We start from the raw sequence: 16,646 nt of genomic DNA, 5'->3' as shown, positions 1-16,646 counted from the left end.
AGTGATTGATGAAGTCTTCAAATTTGTTGATGCTGTTCTTGTTAATACCAAGTTCTTTATCTACTGGAAAGTATGAATTTATGGACATAGTTAAAGGGAGTTTGCCTAAGTTCATCAATGTTTAGGAAACAATGCACCATGCACCTCATTAACACATATAGTAGAAAAAGGCTCAAATTAATTTCTTTCTGCTATGTTTCTTCTCAATGTTTAGGGACCACTTCTCGCTGCACAATCCCTCTGTGTTGCGGCTATCCTGACAGTTCTCTGAATGCTCCTTGCCTAGAGCTAACAGTTCTCTGAGTTGGTTTACTCCATTATTGCCAGGAATGAGCAATAACGGTTCTAGGGAAATGGTGGTGGGAGAGTTTGAGGATAGGAGGACCCCCTACGTCAGATGGCACTGAAAAGGAACAGGCAATGCCAAGATATATAATAGGCACAAATTTGCAATCAGAAAATCTATAGAGCAGCTGTCGTTTCTATATATTTAAATCTTGTATTGTTTTAGTTTAATGTTTCCACATTGAAGTGCATTTAGAAAGGAGGCACTGCAAGTGTTTCAGTGCTTGCGCCTCCAGAGGCCTGAATCCTGCCCTGGCTAAGGACATGACAGCACAGTTCTTAGTTATGTCACAGGTGAAAAATTGGGAGTTGTCTGCACGAATTTTATGCTTCTTTCAGCTGTTAGGAAATGCAGCCCTCAAGCTATTCTCCACCATAAGTCTTCGCTATAGGTGATTAAAAATAGACAGAGAGGAGAGAAGGATATAGTTGCAGTTTGCAGGACAAAAAAAATGCACATGCTGCTAAATTGTGCAAGCCACAGGGAACACTTCTCACAGGTGTTCCACTCTGCAGAGGTTACTCATTTGCCTCCAAGTGCAATCCAAGGTGTTGACTTGAGGCTTTAAGGACCCCTCCCCCTTGCTCTGCACTTTAGGTACCTGGAGATACCAATACTTATCTAGGCTCAGTAGCAGCCACACTGTTCCCAACTGTGATGTGCAGGCCACTGGAAGCTGGGTGTTTTTCTCATGGAAGGCTTTTGCCTCTGGAATTTCCTGCCAGTCCCAGTCTGCCAGAACCCCACCTTACTGACCTTCAGGGACTCATGAAATTCATGACTTGTTTTCAATATAACCTTCACTGATGGGCAGAGAGACCTTAAAAGCATGATTTTGTGAGATAACTTAAGCAGTTATCATAACTCACGGTCTTCTGGGTTATAATGGTTTAATGGTGGTGCTGGCTTCCTGTTACAATTTCAAATAGGGTACAGTTTTCAGAATAAACATACCAAATGAGTGCCTGCTCTTAGTAATGAGTAAGTAAGACTGCGTACCTGGATGTGAAGATATTTAGAATTCTAAAAATATAAAAACTATCTGTCAGATTATACTCCTTCTCACGCTGGTATCACAGGTGTGCGGGTGCCTGCAATAACCCTAAATTCCAAGGTGGGTAATAAACACAACCTGCTCCTTTAGAAAGCTCTAGGATGATGTGCATGTGTGTTTGTCAAATCTCAAACCACCCTGGAGAAGAGCACTGGCTTTGGCTGGACGTTAAGATATTTACTCTGGACTATTATGCCAAGACATGAACAGCTGCTGGTTTAATTATTGATGGAGTTAGTGTCAATCATCCAAGAAGAGAACCAAAGAATAATATTTTAAAATCATCTGGTCAAAAAAAAAAAAAGAAAAAAATCTCTGTTGTAAAACACAGCTCTCTTGTCATTTATTACTCTTGAACTTCTCCAGCCAAATAATCTCAGAAAATTGCTCTTTCTAAAATTATTTTTCCTATCCCCTTAAATGTTTTCTTTCCAAGCGCTCTCCCTTTCAGAACCCAGCACTTTGGCTATGTTTGCATTATTTTCGCAAGATGCCCTACATCAGGGGAACCGATGACATGTTTTAGTTTTGAAAACTTAAATAAGCACGGAAGAGAAATCCAGAGGAGCAGAAGCCCCCCCCCCCCCCCCCATCCAAGAGCCCTTTAGATCCGCGGCGAGGCTGCGATGCCTTCAGCGCTGCGGGCCGTCCCGGCTCCGCCAAAAACGCCGAGGCTGCTTGGTGTGGTCTTGGAGCCGAGGGCAGGTCAAAGAAGAAAAACAAATAGTTGTTCTGACCATCTCCAAGAAGAGAGTTTCACTCTGGCTTGACTAATATTTGAAAGATCCGCCCTGCCGCGCCGCTGAGCATCCCGGCTTTGGGACCTCTGCGGTTGCCAAGAATTTTCTCAGGGACCGGGGCCCCGAGGCCGAGGACTGCGAGGATCCCCTGGTCCGGACGGAGTCTCCTCTCCCTCGCGGTGCGCGCACGCCTGGAAAGGCGGGATTTAAAGGCGGCGATGCTGTGGGAGACTCCGCAGTGTCAACGAGCCCCCAAACGGTCCCGCCTCATTTGCCCCAGTGTGTGTGCCTCGCAAGTCCCTGCCTGGTGAACCGTCGCCAGCTTCGGCGCACGGGAGAGGCGTTGGCGGGTCCGACCCCGGGGGTCCGCGGCCAGGCCGGACGCCGGGAGGCTGCCGGGCCAGGCCCGAGCGCAGCCCGGGCCGGGCGCGCCCCGCGGGCTCCGGGCACACGCCCCTCACCTGGGCGAGGCAGGGCGCGCAGGCGCTCAGTGCCCGGGTCGCGGCGGGAGCCTCAGCCCCGCGCCCGCCGGAGTTGGACAGTTCCGGGGCCGCGCCGAGCTGTCGCCGGCGCCGCAGCCGCCGCTGGCGCCGCCACCGCCCGGGCTGCCGCAGACCGCGGGAGAGCGTCTGCGCGAAGCCCCAGCGCAGCCCCGGCGGGACCGCCGCCGCCGCGCGAACGCGAGCAACAGCTTCCCGGCTGGAGGAGCCACTGCCCCACGCGCCGGCGGCCCGCGAGCCGAGGTAAGCTCCAGGCGCCCAGCCCAGCCCGGCCCGGCCCGGCGCCCCTGGAACGGGCGCCTCCTTCCCGCGGGCCCCTGTCCGCCTCCACGGGGCGAGCCGCACCTGGGCGCGCTGCCCGAGGGAAGGGCCGCCGGGAGCCCCCCTCCCGATAGAGTTTGCACTTTGTCCCGCGGTCCCACTTGTAGAGGAGGACTCCCGGCCGCCGCTTGCCCGGCCTGTGGGCTGAGGCTCCCTTGAGCCGCTGGAGTTAGGACTAGGTCGTGGAAGCCAGAGAAGTGGAGGCGTCCCCAGTGTGGGCTCCCGGGCTCCGATTCTCCCAGACGGAGGAGAGGATGGAGAAGGGCAGAGGACGAGGACAGCACCCGTCTGTGGTTAGCCGCAGTGCCTCCGCCACCTGGGCTGGGACGTTTGGGGCTGGATGTCTCTCCCTTCAATACAGGGAAGTGGGTAGTTTGGGGGCAGAGGAGTGGGAGGAAGATAGCAATCGAAGCTTGGGATCCCGAGAGAGTTCTACAGCTGAATGAAGGTGAAATGGGGGCGGTGAGACAGAGAGAAGGTCCCCAAAGTTTGCACTTGCTGGGAGCTCTGGGGGTTGGGTGGGAGGCTCGGTTACTAAGCGCTGGGTGAAGGTGTCATCGCGGGATGGGAGGACACTGTGGGACTGCGGAAGGGAGAAGAAGGGGAGGGGAGGACCATCTGCTTCGCCACTGTTATTTGCGGGGGCCCTTGGGGAGAAGGGAGCGCTGGCAGGACGATGTTTCCCCGAATGCTTTCACAGCCTCTAAAGGACATACAGTTTTTATGGTGACCCTTGGGGGAGGTGGGGGGGAATGCTGTGGTCCTTTAAGGAAAATAAATCGCCTTCAAGCCCCCTACCCCCCACCCCCAGTACAAAATAAACACAGTTTTGGAATGCTCTTAAAAGTTCTTGCAGTAGGGAAACCCATCTTCATTTTCTTCATTTTCATGCAGAGATGTGGTTTGCAGTTCCCTTTGGTTTTGCTTTGCTCAAGAGCATCACACCAAGGTGAATGCAAACTTTGTTAAGATGTAGTAAAAGATGCTCAAACAGAAGAAATAAAACATTTGTGTTACAGGGCCCAGCCTAAAGCTTAGAAACTGGCAGCTTCAGAGCAGTGCATGAAGCTGTAAAAAAATGATTTGTCAAATTAAAAAGAAGGCTTTTCACAAAGTCAGTAAGCTATGTCTTAGATAAAGTTAAAGGTTTTGGCTGGAAAGGGCGCCCTTAAATATTTCAGGGCCCCATTTCTCGGGTTTCCAGAGCCCTTTCATCTTATTTTGATGCCATATGTGCAATGAGTATATGTGCCACCCCTTGCCTGTAATAGATAAACACCCTTAGAATGCAAATACGCATTGCAAGTTCTGTTGTTATGAGAGGTTTTTAAGGTGGAACAAATGTTTATTTGGGCAAAGTGTTGGTTGTAGTTCGAATTTTATATTCCCATAAATCAAGAATTTGTAGATTTATAATTTACACTCCTACTCATTTCCAAAAGTGATTGGAGGAAGCTTGGAATGAAAACCACAAATCAAATAGCTATTCTCGTAGATCTCCTTGACCTCTCTTGTATGCATGCGTAGTAAAATACTTTTGAGAAGGTGAATTCTCCTAACAAAGGAGAAATTACTGTCCTCTCTGGAATCATCCTAGTGATATAAATGTTTTGCAGTACAATTCCTTGTGTACTTCATTTGCATTGTACTATTTTACATTACGTAAGTAATGATCTCTTTAAATAAATTTAATAACCAGTAAATAACATCTACATTAAAGAAAATAATGTTGATATTTTATAGCATTTTACCAATATACAGAATCACATAGCAAAAAAAAAAAAAAGAGAGAGAATAGTGAACTCAATGTATCCTTGAACTGAGGCAGAAAGGAAACAAAGGGAGGTGTCTCCTTTACAGTCAAACCAGAGAAGGAACTGTCATTAGTACTTGTCACCCAAACATGGCCAATTAGTGAGACCCGTCAGCAGTTGGAGTGTAACTTTATAAAGTGCAACTATTGTGTGAGGATCTATCAAAGTATATCAGGTGTTCTCAGCATTCTTTTTATCAGACTGGTGACCTGGCTCACAGAAAAGAAAACCAAGAAGTCCTGCAAAATGATCACAATTCCGAAAGGTGAAATATCTGCATAGGTAATGCTGTGTGGAGCTCCCACCATGGAAGAGACAAGAATCTTAAATTCTTGGACTGCCTCCCCCGCTTTAGATTTTTTCCTTCCAGCTGAGTTTGAAGATATCATTGCTTAATTTTTAACAGGAACAATTTATATTAAAAAAAATTCCGAGCCATGAGTTTACTTTCTCACAGGAGCAACTGCTTTATTTGCAAAAATCTTTGTTCACGGAAATAAAGAGCAAAATTGGCTTTCTGCTGTGCCTATAAAATCCTGTGTCTTCGAAGATCTAAAGGACAACGAGCGTTTGTCCCAGTTTCCCACTGCCTTTTATTTGCTTCTGGGTCTTTGCTGTGACCCCTCCTCTCCTACCCCACCGTTTCACTGTATTTTACCACCTCCCTGACTCCTGTCTCTGTTCTCCCTGTGTCTCAATATGGTCTTTGTATCCTCCCTTTTCTTTTTTCTTCTTTTTTTATTCTGCAGATTTTTCTTGATCTTCGTGGCTGTATAGATGACCTCCTTTTTGCTCTTTTGCATGTGACTTTTTATTCAGTGGTGTCCTCTTATTAGTGCTAGATTATTTCCACTTTCCTAAATTTCATATTGACATTTGAACCACCTAGGAGATGGCTTTATAGTACTCTCAGGTGCTTCAAATCTAACAGGTCTAAACTCTAATCAACGTCTTTCTCCTTGCATGAACAAAGGTGACTCTCTGTCAATTTCTGTGTTTCACACAGTCACCCAGAATCTTTCCAATATATTTGCTTCCCACACATAATTCACAGACGAATCCTATGGACTCCTTCTGCACAGTGCCTCACCATGCTGGCTTCTCTACCTTTTTATTGCCACGGTGACTGTCTTTGTTCAGACTCTCCTTATCTCTTTCTAGAGACTACCATGATGTCTTCCTGACTAGTTTACCATCTCCAGCCTCTCTCATTTTAATCTGTTTTACGCTTGGTGTGCAGAATAAGCTCCTTAATGCAGAGCCAAGCTCAGTCACTGGCTAATAAACTTTTTACCAGTGCCCTACCTAATGACATATAAACCTCTCCCCTGACATTTCAGACCCTTTGCAGTCCAGCCCCAAGGTAGCTCTACATTCTTTACTTTGATCTCGTAGATTCATTCATTCATTATTCATTCATTGATTTATTAATTTATTCAATAGATATTGGAGTACCTACCACATGCCAAGCACAGCTTTAGGAAATAATTTTGGAAGCACCTTGTGTATTGGCTCAGTGATACGCTTCAAATTTTATTTTTCAGTGGTGGAATCCACTATTAAAATATAATCTTATGTGGTTGATATGGGGCCCCGGTAATCCCATTCGCCTCCCTTTCCTACCCTTAGTCTCTAAGGCATCATCACACAGAGTCATGAGTCTACTTGAAGTAATTTGAGAACCACTGCTCTAGGGTGAAGGCAGTGCTCCCTCAATACAAAGCAGTCTTCTGAGTTCTGCATCTTTGCTTGAGTTGTTTCTCTGCCTGGAACAGACCCTCCTGCTTCCCCATGACTGTTTCCACCTGTCAGAGAGTCAGTGAAATTGCTGCATCCTTCCTGATCTCCCTCTAAACTTCAGCTTCTACTCTTCCAAACCCGGTTGCATTTTGCTTGACCTCCCCTTAGAGCACAAGTCATGGTCTTCCTCATGTATATGTGCTTTGGGGCCAACCATGCCTAGCCTCAGGCCTTCATTTCCTGAAAAACCCAGCTCAGGGCCTGGCTTCTCATAGGGCCGCCACAAATAATTTAATTAGGCAGATTGACGTCTACTTAGTTCTTTAGTCCCACCTTCTGCCTGTAATAGTTGTTTGGTTTTTTACCCCTCACTTTGGTTCTTATAGTAGAGCCAGTGCTTGGCAAACTTGAATATGCATCTGAATCATGCGGGGATCTAATGAAAATGCAGATTCTGGTTCGGCAGATCTGGCACAGGCCAGAGAGACTGCATTTCTAACATGCTCCCAGGTGATGTTGTCAGAGCTGATCCTCGAACTACTTTGAGTAGCAAGGTAGTAGGTGATGCTTCCCAGGTTTGGGAGTTTCTGGCAACCCTGCCTCTCTGCCAGGTGATTCTCCTACAGTTAGTGTTTGCTTCTATATTACATTATTTTGAAAGTACTTTAGGCCTCACCGTGCTTCCCAAAGCTGAGTGGAAGGTGCCATTATTCCCTTGTATTTTCCTTTTATTTTGTTGATGAAGTATTATGATGGCCAGTTCGCCCCATTTTATTTTTTCCTGGCCAGTTCTTTTGCTTTATTATGTTTCCTCTCATTTTTCCCGTTATTTTCAGATTGTGCCTGTTCTCCTTTCTCAGTCTGCTACAATTTTTTTCTCTCCCTTGCTCTCTCTGGTTCTTGAAATTCTCTTTGGATGCCTTGGCTGACTCCCTGCCCCAACTGTTTTCCTACCGCTTCCAAATTTTTTTGTGTGAAAGGAGCACTGAAACAGGGTGCGGGAGACTCCAGCTCTCATTCTGCCTTTACTGCTCGTATGAGACGTTGGGCAAAGCTGTTTATTTTCTGGACTCCTCCCTTGTGGACGGAAGGTGTGGGTTACACAGCTTCCTGGGTCTGCTTCAGCACCAGATGCCATGTGGGATCCTCACATGGGGCAGAATGAGCAGGTTGGGGGAGGAAACAAGGATGCTCTGATGATGCTGGTGTCGGTACGTGCTCCCATCTAGTGTTTCTGTTCCAAATAAACAATTTGAACTTGGGTTGTTCTCTCCCTACTCAGAGAGACTCATATTTCTTAAGAAAATAACTATTCCTTGGCATTCACTAATCCAGTTGTTTTCAGCCATGGATTCACACTACAATCATGTCAGGAGTCTTTGAAAAAAAATAGTGACATTCCTAGCCCATCTCATGGGAATGATTTACTTTATCAGTATTTTTTTAAATCTCCCCAAGTGATTCCAGTCCGCAGCCTGGGTGGAGAACTACAGGATCTGATCTGTGAAGGCAGCGTGGAGTGGTGCTCCAGAACATAACATTGTGCTGAGTCAAACCCTGGCTTCGTTCCTCACCAGCTTTGAGAGCTGAGGATATTACTTAACATCTTAGGGCCTTGATTTCTTTATCTGTAAAGTGGGTTGACTTGGTTGTTATGAGGAATATGTGACAGCCTTGTGGTCATTTATCATGACAGTTATTCTATTACATTTTATATTACATTTTATATCCGTTGAATTACTAAAGGGTCATCTTGCCTTGGCAGTTAACACTCTTACCCCCTGTTCACCTTTAAGATTTTCAGCACAGTATAATCACTTAGAAAGGAAATTTATGAACATATTTTTCAGAAGTCAGTGGGAAAAATACAGAAGGCATATATATTAATAAAAACCAATCACTCTCTTAGTTTTGATCCATCTGGTGCCACATCAACTCTATGATCTCATAAATACCAGAGATGAATTAAAATACATATAAACTGTTACAAAAAGATGACCAGGCTTTTATACCTACTTCATGAAAAATGACTTAGCTCTTTCATAAAGACAGTTCTATCATCAACAAGTAGAAAGGATTGAAATTCATGAGTCTAAGGGAGCATTTTATTTTGGAAATAAATATGAATGTGCTAAGCATTTACATTTCTCAGTTTATAATGGGAAATGAATTTAAAATAAAAAAAGCATACACAGAGAGATCCTTTCCTGTGCAGGCTAAAGCTAGTCAACTTTTTCTTCTCCTTTTGACTGAGATTCTGGAATAGCTATTATGCTGTTATGCTATCAGCAAATCATAGCTTGGATAAATGAACATAACCAATATTAACTGAGAACCCACATCCCCCCTTTTTCTGGACAAAACTGATAATAAATAAAAGAGGTGTTCAGTAATTCCAGTGGGCCTGGCATAGGGAACCAATCGTGAATATCAGGGTTGTTACGCTGATGGACTTTGCGACGGAAGGAGCTGTGGATGGGTACTATTTCTCATCTTTTTCGCTTGGAATAAAATGTTTTATTTCTGCATTATTTACTTTTTGATCAGGAAGAGTATTTTTCAGTTAAGTCTTCACTAATGTTTATTTTCCATATTGTTATTGTAGTTTTAAAAATAACACAAGATACTATGAAATTGTGAAAAGAACTTTTGAGCTACACTAGGGAAAGGCCCGTGGTGAGAGATGATTAGCTAATTCTTTAAAATCTTTGCTTTAATATACTCATGTTAAAATTGTGTAAAAATCTATGGAGAGCTGTGATTTTTGATATGTATTAGTTAAAGTGGTTGGTCTGATGGTTAGCCTATTACGTATGATATTCAGAGTCTAGAGGCCTGGACTCTTGGTCAGCTTATACTGTTCATGAATCAGAGTTCAGATTTTAATTCATCTCAGGCTTAATAGATTGCTGTTTCTGTGAAATATTAGTTAGGGATATGGAAATGACTACTGTTCAGTCAAAGTAAGTCATTGTGTCTTTAGGGTTCAAAGGGATTTTTGTGCAATATCCTCTTAGATAAATTAGAAAAGTGAGACCCATAGAATCTAGGATATTTAAAATCTGAGACTAGGAAAGTTAAACATTAAAAATAAGGGTAGAAAACTTCTGATATTAACACTAGAATTTAAACTTCACATAGAAATTGGGTGGACTCTGTGATGTCCTTCGATTTGATAATTTAGAGGTGGGAAAACTTTCCCTCACAGACTTGGGGCGAGGTATTACCTTATATGTCATGAAAATTATGATGCTGAGAATAAGAATAGCATAAAACGCTATTGTTTGTGTACAAATATACCTGTATATAAGCACAGGCATTTTTATTTTATATATATGAAATATTTTTACTTCAATCAGTTGGTCATTGTACATGGTCTTAAATAATATCTGGAGATGCTAATGATTAAATGCATCTCACTTCCTGCATGTGTTGCACTATTGAAGATGGGAAATTGTATAGCCTAGTGGTTGTGTTCAGGCTCTGGTGTCTTTGTGGATGCAAATTCCAGCTCCTCCATGCATTAGCTGTGTGACTTTGACCAAGTTAATCAACCTCTCTGTGCCTTAGTTTCCCAAGTCTAAGAGACAGTGAGAGAAACTTTAATGGGATTGTTGTCAGGTTAAATGAGATAATACACATAACATACTTAGCAAAGTTCTTGGCTACAAAACTACATAAAGTCCTACAGTGCTCATAAAGGTAGCCATTATTATAATTAATAATTAATATCAAATAATAATTAATATCAAATACCTCATAGATACACTGATTTCTTTGCCAAGAGAATTTTTGAGTCTTCTGTTTGAAACTTTCTTCTTATTTTTAAACTATATATATCTTTGTTTACTTGTTTACCTTTCCTTGTTAACTTTAGGAGAACAATGAAATGGAAGGGAGAATAGAGGTGGAATTGTAAGCACTATAAGAACTCTTGAAAACGTGTAACCACATGAAGCGCAGGCAAATTTTTAACAGCAAAATATATAACCTGGGCTTTGAATTTTTGGAAAGACCAAGTGGTTCAAAGCGTAGCTTCTGCATAAATGTGCTTTGTGAACTCTGAACGCATGTGTAAACCTGGAATGTTTGGAAGTGACCCAAATCAGAGTGCGATCCAGGTATAGGAGCCAGCTTATTTAACCAGGGTCTGTGTAACCAGGGCGGACTCATTCAAGGACAGTCTCTTCTCAGGCACCTGAGTCATAGTTGAATAGTCACCTGGATCCTCCTGGGTTCGCAGGCATTTATTTTAACACCTGAATTGGATTCTCCGTGTTGAAATTGAGACAACAAAATAATTAGCAAGAAAAAGACCTAATTGGTGAACTACATATAGGATTATGAAAGAGTTTAAGTCCGTATATACCTAATTACTACATGTATGGTTCTTAGTGGTCAGTCTCACTTGCACAGTGATGTAAGTGTCAAAACTCAGTATAGAAGGTAAAATCTTAGTCTTGTTCCTCTTTTGCATAGCCTTCTCCTTGTGTCCCCTACATGTGGCCACCAGGCTGGTCCTAAGACCTCTCTCATACAGTGATTCTGTATTTGTGAAAGAATCCCTGGAGAGCTTGCAAAAAATGCAGATTCCTGGAATTCATCCTTGAAGTTTCTGACTCAGCAGTCTGAGGTAGGATCCAGGAATCCAAATTTTTTTAATTGAAGTATAGTTGGTTTACAATGTTGTATTAGTTTCAAGTGTACAGCAAAGTGATTCAGTTATATATATATATGTGTGTATATATATACACTTGTATATATATATATTCTTTTTCAGATTCTTTTACAAGATATTGAGTATTATTCCCTGTGTTATACAGTTGATCCTTGTTGTTTACCTATTTTATACAATATACAGTAGTGTATATATGTTAATCCCAAACTCCAGGAATCTAAATCTTTTACCTAAAGATTTTATAAGAATCACAGTTGATTCACAGACCACACTTGGAAATAGTACTAGTTTTGTAGAGTAGCACTCGTTTCAACCTGGGTTGCATATCAGAATTACTGTGGTTCTGGGTAAAGTCCAGTGAAACATGCACAGCTCTGTCCCTCCATGCTGCATTAACCACTGCTCTGAGCCACCCACGTGGAGTCTGTCATGTGTGAATTCTAGAGAACCACACTGTGTTCTCTCACTGGCTACCCACTGGCCTTTACCCACAGGTTTTCGTCCACTGTGATTCTCCATGATAACGTGGACCACTGGCCACCTGCCTCAGTATCCCTGTGAGCTCACTTGTAATATTCAATGTCCAGGGCCCAAATCTCACCCTACAAAATCTAAAAGGAAATTGTGGGAGGTAAGGTCTTAGAGCCAGAATTTCCCCCTGTTTCCTCAGATGATGATTATGCCTTGATGGAGTTCTCTAGCCACTGATCTATGGAGCTTCAGACAACCCCAGTAGTTCTGGTAGCCACCTCGACTGCAGTGGTCATATGGCTGGTACAGAGACCACCATGACTGCTGAATATCAGCAGTGTCTCTCCCCTCCCACATCTCCAGGCCTCTCCCTTTCTACCTCCAGGGAACAGCCACTTCTCCTGTCCTGTGGTTTTCTGGTGGGAAACACAGGCTCCTTGCTCTCTGGTCTCTTCTTGTCTTCCCGTTTCCACAGCTGCCAAGTAGAGGCCCAAATGACTATGCGAAATGTGCAGATGTGGTGGCACGCGTTCAAACTGCTGCTGTCCTGGCGGAGGGACCCCTGTAAGCCCTTTCAAATCCTTGAAGGCTTTCTTGCCTCCCTGTATATAGCTTACATAAGCAAGGTTTAAATTTGTCGAGAATTTCACAGGTTCTCAGATCTATTGTCTTCCTCTTATATTGCATTGGAAAAGAAGCAGTATTATGTACTCTTGGCTGGCATGGGGAAAAGGCAACCTGGTCTTCAGAATTATTTGATTCCTTGAAATCATGTTTCTGAGTTATCAAGAATTATAGCAAGAAAAATTGTTTATTGTGTATGGGTAACAGTTTTGAGTCTTCAGGGTGTGACTTCAACAGACCCATTTAAAAATGCAAATTATAGGATGTTTTAGTGTTGCTATATAAAATAACGAACAAAAGTGGCATTAAAAATGATTAGGTATAATATTATGAGCAACTCTATCATTGATTATTTTAAAAGCCAGCAATAGTGTTCTCTTGTTAAATAACCCATTTTTTTAACATCTTTATTGGAGTATAATTGCTTTACAATGGTGTGTTAGTTTCTGCTTTATAACAAAATAAATCAGTTATATATATACATATGTTCCCATATCTCTTCCCTCTTGCGTCTCCCTCCCTCCCACCCTCCCTATCCCACCGCTCTAGGTGGTCACAAACCACCTAGAGTCTGTCATACAGAGTGAAGTAAGTCAGAAAGAGAAAAACAAATACCATATGCTAACACATATATATGGAATCTATAAAAAAAAAAAAAAAGGTCATGAAGAACCTAGGGGTAAGACAGGAATAAAGACACAGACCTACTACAGAATGGACTTGAGGATATGGGGAGGGGGAAGGGTAAGCTGTGACAAAATAACCCATCTTTAATCTGTAAAACCTCAGAGAGTGATTGAGGGTAAGGTGGCATAAGAGTCAATAGTTTAACATCCCCTCATTGCAAGGTCAGGTCACGATGGAACCCTACGTCCAGCCTGACTCAGCCCTCTTAGATGTCAACTTCTTTCCTCAACGATAAGGAAGGCTCACTGATAGCTGAAGGGAGCAAGGGTTTCTGAAGGTGAGTGATTGGCAGAAAGGTATACCTGCCTGGAAAATGATATCACCAATCAAATTAGATGGGAAAGGGAATTATGCATATAGGAGATAGCAACGTCAGACCTTATGGATCTCCTCCAGAAGTAATTACTGGTCCCATGGCAGTTATTTTCTAACATTAGGGGGAAAAAAATTAAAAGGCAACATCTGAACTGTTCCATCGGGCTAATAATGGTGGTTGTTGGAGAGTTCCTCCACAGGATGGATTCTTAATAGTCTCTAGGGCCTGTGCTTAGTTGGGAAGGTGGTACCACTCCTGAGGCCTCTCAGACTACCCCACTTCTTTGTTTTTGTCAAGCCTTATTATGATACTAAGAGCATGATATCAGCACTGGTTGAAGCCACTGTAAGCAGCCCAACATGAAGAAAGGCACAGAGCAGAATCTCTGTGAGTCTCCCCACCCCCATGGCTGCTGTTTCTTAACCTCCTTTAGCAACAGGACAAGGCACATGCCTCACCAGCTGGTGCCAGATTAGATGGCTTTGAACAGACGTGGCAGCTGCCTGCAAACACTTGAAGGGATGAGATGTGGACAAAGTAGATTCATTTTTCTGAAGTTCCAGCAGGGACGACCAGACTCAGTGGGCAGGATTGTAGGGAGGCAGATTTCAACTAATATGGGAAGGAACTTTCTAATGATTCAAACTGTCCAGCGATGGCCTTGAAGTTTCATGCTCGCTCCAGGTGACAGTATGTAATGGATGAGAGGACCAGTCACCAGAAACAACATAGAAGGAATTCTGTCACTGCGTGGAAGCTTGAATGGGTTGATCACTACAGTCAGTGCCCTTCTTCACACTGTTGATAAAATAATTTGACTATAGGCAAAGGAGGGGAACATAAAAGAAAAAAAGGTAGGAGAAGAGATGTTTCTAGACTTCTTAAAATGTGAAAGAATAGTTACTTCATCTTTTTCCCCCAGACTTTTTAAGCACATTACATTTATTGAGAACCTATATGTGCTAGAACATTATCTCATTTAAGAGTCAAAAGGCACAAACCCCTGTGTGCCCTTCTTAGCCAGAATTCTACAATTGTTTTCCTGCCCCTTACATGAGGCTCAAGCCCTGTGGTCATCATCAGTGACTTCCCACAGGCTGCCCTGAGTACCCATCATACCTGAGCTAAACTCCTTTATTGTCTTTTCATGTTCCCGTATCACTTTTTCTGTGTTTCTCTCATGGTGCTTGCAATATTAGATTATAATGACCGGTTTGTATTGATTGCATTGATTTTTTTCTCACTAGGCTGTAAGCTCTTTGAGAGCAGGCCACTAGATTTATTCAAAAAGTTAATGACTGTTTGAGTCTCTGGAAATAGTAAATTCTAATGTTTGTTGACTGAGTATTTGATTACTCCTCTCATTTCATCCCTCTCCCAAAAGAAATACCTAGGATGACTGTTATCCTCAAGTTAAGGACCTAAAAGGAAAAATACCAGAATACTCTTAACTTCTCCTGACCCTGCCTTTCCTATCCTAACCACATCCTAATTACTTATCCCATTCATTCTGTTTCAGGGGAAGGGCAGAAGGTACTAAAGAGAATGAGGCAGGAAAAAAAGAATTAGAGAAGGGAAAAATCACCTCTTGTGTAACTCCTTCAACTTGACTAGATGTATTGCCTTCAGCAGCACTAGTGGTGAGATGAAGAGAAAATCCTGCTTCTGCTGTTAACTAGCTATGTGACCCAGAACTAGTCCTGTGACCACCTTTCTGTTTCTTCTCAGTAAAATGAAGAGTTTGTCCAGGCAATTTTCAGGGGCTCATTCTGGTCTGATATACTGTAATTCATAATCTCTTTTCTCTTCCAAGTTTTCGTGAAGTTCTTTTCCTCTACGCAGTATTCTCCTGGATAACCCAGAAACCAGAATGATGTTGCTGAGAAACAATTTTGAGATGTGACATTGGAATAAAACCATGTTTGTCATCTGACACATCCAGACTGAGTTCCTGCCGTATGGCCTTGGGCAAACTATAAACATCTCCAAGCTGAAGATTCATCTCCTATAAAATGGGCATGCTATTCTCCATCTCATAGGATTGCAAGGACTCAGTGAGATAATGGATATCAAGTGCTTATCCTGTATCAGAGACATAATGAGCACTTGAAAAATGATAACTGCTCTTATTTGGAAATTGTCTCCCCTCTCTCTTTCCTCTTCTATCCAACCCTTGAAAGATACCCACACACAAGTCCTAAAGAAGTTGTCTTGGCATGGGTTTTTTCGTGCTCCTCTACATCATTTCTCTTCCATCTAGAATTAGTAGAGGACAGTCAAGGTCCCTTCCTGCTGAGGCATCCTGCTCCTACATGTATAAATGGCAAACGAATAACCCATTTCACAGTGATTGGGAATATATTTATTTTAACATTTGCATAGAAGACATGAATGTTGCTGAGGAGACACTGGAAGTAAATATGGGGTCAGCTATCTTAATATCATATATAATATCACATCCAGATCGAGATTTTTTTTATTTGAAAAAGCTTTGACTGAGCAACAGTGACACAGCAGCTCCTGAGCCTGACAATAAAGAGACACCTTATAAAAATTTATGAAGTTCAGGCTGTAAAAAGCAAACTGCACATACCGAGTAGTAGCATTTCTTATTAAAATAATTTTATCTTTAAGTTCGTTGCCTCCACATCGTATATAATAGAAGCTCCTGCCATGGCTAGAGACCTCAACAGCCTGTAAACTTTTATGTGGGCTTTTGAAAAGGGATGATAGTTTTACGAGAGATGATTTTCTCATCTCACCAAATTAGATTATTTGAGATAGCATCCCTGGATGTAAAATTTCCATCCTGAGTAAATCTGTACCTCAGAGACTCTGCAGCATGCTAGCAGAGTGAACATGGAGCGTAATAAACCTTCCCTGAGCCCATTTCTCTCCACACAGCTCCATAATTCATTCTTTGCTTGGTACCCATGATCACTTTTTCATGGCTATTCAGTCTGTATCCAGGCTGGCTCCTCTCAAGTGCAATAATACCTCCTCCTTGGTCCAGATCTTACCTCTTGGCATGCTGTACCACTAATGGGTTTCTTTCTAGAGCTGTGTGCCATCATGGACCCTGGATCCAAGATGTTCTTAATCACACAGCAAGCAATTACTCTGGTTATAGGGTGGCCTGTCTGTTTAAAAGAGATATTCTGTTTAAAATGGATTAAAATAGATAACAGCATCTCTGGAGGACACCTGTAGGCCTGAGGATTTCATTTATTCTTTCCTGAGTCTTTCCTGAGGGGACAGAGGTGAGGTGACCTGCCACTAAGGACACACATTTCTTCACTCCAGTCCCTTCCACTTCACCCAGGAGGAGTGCCTCTCCCTTGCTCCCATGGTGTTT

At 42.8% G+C, this 16,646-nt stretch overlaps 1 protein-coding gene across 4 annotated transcripts in view; it reads left to right on the top strand.

Moving 5' to 3' along the window:
- Positions 1-2,760: 2,760 nt before the first annotated feature.
- ZNF385B (zinc finger protein 385B) overlaps positions 2,761-16,646 on the top strand; it is a 413,497-nt gene continuing 399,611 nt past the window's right edge. For all 4 annotated transcript variants that reach the window (XM_079923563.1, XM_079923561.1, XM_079923562.1 and 1 more), the window contains exon 1: positions 2,761-2,883. The gene's annotated coding sequence lies outside the window, so the exon portion shown is untranslated. The remainder of the gene's footprint in view (positions 2,884-16,646) is intronic.

This window comes from Stenella coeruleoalba, assembly GCF_951394435.1.
Source record: "Stenella coeruleoalba genome assembly, chromosome: 6".
Taxonomy (NCBI): domain Eukaryota; kingdom Metazoa; phylum Chordata; class Mammalia; order Artiodactyla; family Delphinidae; genus Stenella; species Stenella coeruleoalba.
The sequence above is the reverse complement of the archived record's forward strand: the minus strand, read 5'-3'. Positions and strand labels throughout refer to the sequence as shown.